The 3,911-nt window shown below is 40.7% G+C and overlaps 1 pseudogene; it reads left to right on the top strand.

The window, feature by feature from the left end:
• Positions 1–858: 858 nt before the first annotated feature.
• Positions 859–1,795, top strand: LOC109953450 (olfactory receptor 2T27-like; annotated as a pseudogene).
• Positions 1,796–3,911: the final 2,116 nt, after the last annotated feature.

Below are 3,911 nucleotides of genomic sequence, written 5' to 3'. Positions count from 1 at the left end.
TCAATGCCGGCAAACACACACAGCCAAGGAATCCAAAAACAAGAGGTCAGAGAGGGAAGTCCGAAGGTTGATACATGGGACACAATCAGTACCAAGAGGGCAACGCAGTAATCGGTGGTCAAGGCTATCCGGGGGCAAAAATGGGAAATCTCAGGTATCAAGAATAAACGCTGGAAAGTCTGCATGAGAGTCAAGAACAGCTGCTTATAACGGGGTGAAAACAGGTGTAAACAGTGAGTGCTGATTAAGGTGAAAAGTCCGTAGCTGTGATATGGCTATAACAGGACGTGTCAAAATAAAAGCATGAGACTGGAAACAGGCAGGACAGAATCATGACAGGGCTATCCTCCTCTGGCTCACTGCCTTCCTTTTCGTAGGGGCAACAGTATCAAGTGTATTATGCAGGGAGGCTGCAGTACTATCAACAAGATTATTGACTTGTGTGGGAGTAAAGTTAAGGTGGCCTCCCTCCACTGTGTTGGCAAATGGCACTGAAGTCAATAATAATGGAATTATTTCCTTAAACTTGGTAACAGCACTGTCAGATAAACATCTACTGTAGTGGAATTGTTTCCCACATAGAGTATAATCCATTAATGTAAATTCAAATGTTATTACTGGTAGCTGAATGTCAGCTGTGACTGTTTATAACCACATGACATTCTTTATTCTTTGTGCTCAAACATTAAGCTTCTGTTCATTTGTTATAAGAAATGTGATGCTGGTTGTGAAATTTAGTATGTCACATTTTTATGTTTATAAATACTTAACATATAGTATGTTCTGATTGATATGAACTACATTAGCATTTACTGACTTTTTTGGACACTAGTTAATCAGCTCTGTTGCTGTACAGACATGAAGAGCAACAACAGCCTGACTCCCTCCTATTGTCAGTTCACTGTGTTTGCAAACTATGGGCCCCTCAGATATTTTTTCTTCAGTCTCTCTCTGTTGATTTACATGACTATAATCTCTGTTAATGTTGTCATTGTTCTGTCAGTCTGCCTGGAGACCTCTCTGCATCAGCCCATGTATGTTTTCATCTGCTCTCTGTGTTTAAACTCTCTGTACGGCTCGAGCGGCTTCTTCCCCAGGTTCCTGATGGACCTTCTGTCTGACACTCATTTCATCTCATATCCATTCTGTTTTCTTCAGATGTACATTACTGACACTTATGTAGGACATGAGTTGAATATTCTCACTGTCATGGCCTATGACAGGTTTGTTGCTATTTGCCAGCCTTTACACTATCACAGTAAAATGACATTTAGGACGGTGCTGCTGCTTTTGATTCTTGCTGTGTTGAGCCTAGTGGGTCCTGTAGGCTACTTTGTCTATCACATCAGCAGTTTGCCTTTGTGTGAAAATCAGTTGCCCAGGATTGTTTGCACCACCTGGGTTGTAATTAAGCTCTCCTGTGTGGACACAACTGTGTTCAGCATAGCAAGTCAGATTTTAGCTGTTATTTCAATCTTCATCCCCCTGGCCTTACACCTACCTGCGCATTCTGCTTGTCTGCAGGAGAAGTTCATCTGAATTCAGAGGAAAGGCCTTACAGACCTGCCTGCCCCACATAGTGACGTTTGGAAACTTTTGCATCTCTCTGTTCTGTGAGTTTTCAGTGACTATGTATACTGTTGATGAAGTAAATACATTTTCTATTGTTTTATCTCTGGAGTTTCTGATCATTCCTCCTATCATTAACCCTCTAGTTTACGGCCTGAATCTGCCTCAGATCAGAGGAGTGATTTTTGGATTTTTAAGGGCAGGAAAAAGGGTTCATTCTACATAATTATAAAAAAAAAACAAGAAGCACAGAGATAAGTTAATGTCTTAATTCTCCTTTAATCATCTTATGTTCTTCTAGATTATTCTAACTTTTGTTTATAACAAATGTGAACAAACAGAACACCTGTAGAGATAAACTAATCAGAATCAATTTGAATAAAACAAATGCTACATTAAAACAGTAACCCTGTACCACATAATTATTTTTAATCTTCTAGAGTTTTACATGCACGGTCCAAGTCACAGCTGATCAGATTAAAATGTCTCAAATACTCATGTCTGATTAGACTTTGCAGTTGTGATTTCCACAGTACAGTATGTGATCTCCGTTTCCATGTGTCACCATGTCATATGCTCGATGTAAAACCACATTTTAAAATCTTTTCCTGAGAAATAAAGCAGATTATGTGCTGCTTTTTGGCTGATTAACAACAGCAGAAATTGTGCATTCATTGGTATTTTCTCCTGGAACAAATTAAGATTTGAATTTTGGAGAAAGGCAGAAGTTTAAAGGTTCATATATGCAGTGTAAATCATCAGTAAAGTGGGGCTTGAATTATTTTTATACAAACTAGCTGGTCATTAGCCGTTTCTGTGGTTTCACACGTGTCAGCCCATAGTTCTGGATCACAGCTTGTTCACTGTTTGGTTCATTGGCAGCTCTGCTGACAACTTGGCTTCCAGCAGCAGCAGTTCTTTTGCCAAACACTGACAGGGCCTCAGGACTGAGGAATCACACAGACCCTTTAATGCTCTTCTATACTTTAGATTGTGCGTTGGTCACAAAACAATTGTTCAGTTAGTTCATTTACCAACAACGTGGACCAGATCGTAATCCTTGTCAGCAGTAGTTTGCTGTTGACCAAAGCACAACATTAAAATGCCACTTACACATTAATGCAGCAGCAAGAAATAATCCAGCAATGTAATATGTATCTCATTTTGCTTCATAAGGAGCAGCTTGACTTCTGATAGTTTGACTATGTTTTGAAAAATCTAATGCATGAATGGTGACTAACACAGTCAAATAAAACCATTTTTATGTGATCAGTATTTATTGTCTTCCATTTTGATATTTTACAAACTGAAGTCTGGCCTCAGATAAGGCAGAGCTTCAATATTTTATTTTAAACTTTGCACATATTTTGCATATTTCCAAATTGTGTTTAAAACTTACCACAGACTTACTGGAACAACCTGTATGGGACCTGTATCATGACTATTACAATCTTCACAGTTAACATTACTTTGTTAGGATGTGGGGTGAGTTTGTGAGGTAGGACCCAAAAATGCAGACTTTAAAACTCAGAGTAGGAGTGAATTCAGAAAGGAGTTTATTGCAGACATAAACCGAGAAGGGCAGAGCAGTAAAGAACTATGGACAGGTCAGGCAGGAACCGATGGGAGTGATGACCAACGTGTGCCGGTGAGTAGGCAGGAACCAAGAGGACCAGAAGAGCCGAGGCAACAGGTGAGTAGGTAGGTGATGCGTTTACTGGGACTGGAAGGAGGTGTGGCGAGTTCTCATCAGCTTTGCAAGTGAGTTGACTAGCAGAGTGTGTGGGTGTATAGCCAGGGAAGGAACAACGACAGGCAGGGAAATTCACAGATGACACTTGTCACGTTGCTGGTGAGTTCGCAGACGAATGTGGTATGTGCCCAGGGAAGGACAGGTAATAATTACTGCAGATGGGCAAGATAGTACACAGGAGATTTTGCATCAAATGAATACTTGTCTTTGTTGAGGGGAGGGTACAAAAGAGTACAGCCAGAAGAGGACAGGTGAGTGCGTTGCAGGCAGGCAGGAGTACTCATGGGAGGTGACTTGACTATTCAGTGTGCAAAAGAACATAGTGCTGTGTTTCTGGCTGCTGTGTATGTTAGCCCAAAAGCTAATCCCTCGACAGCTCTCAGCAAACTCCACGATGTCATCAGCATGCTAGAGACAGCTCACCCCGATGCTATATTTCTTGCTGCAGGCAACTGTTAGATTCTAAACTTTTTGTTAGAAATTAACCCAAATCTTTTGTTGGAAGCACGAGAAGTGACGACAGGAGAGGACTCTTTAAAATCAGCAGAAAGTTTACTGAATGTCTGATCACAAGTAGGACTTACAGTGC

Source organism: Monopterus albus, unplaced genomic scaffold (genome assembly GCF_001952655.1).
Source record: "Monopterus albus unplaced genomic scaffold, M_albus_1.0 scaffold671.1, whole genome shotgun sequence".
Classification (NCBI taxonomy): domain Eukaryota; kingdom Metazoa; phylum Chordata; class Actinopteri; order Synbranchiformes; family Synbranchidae; genus Monopterus; species Monopterus albus.
Note: the sequence above shows the minus strand (reverse complement) of the source record. Positions and strands in the feature narration are given on the sequence as shown.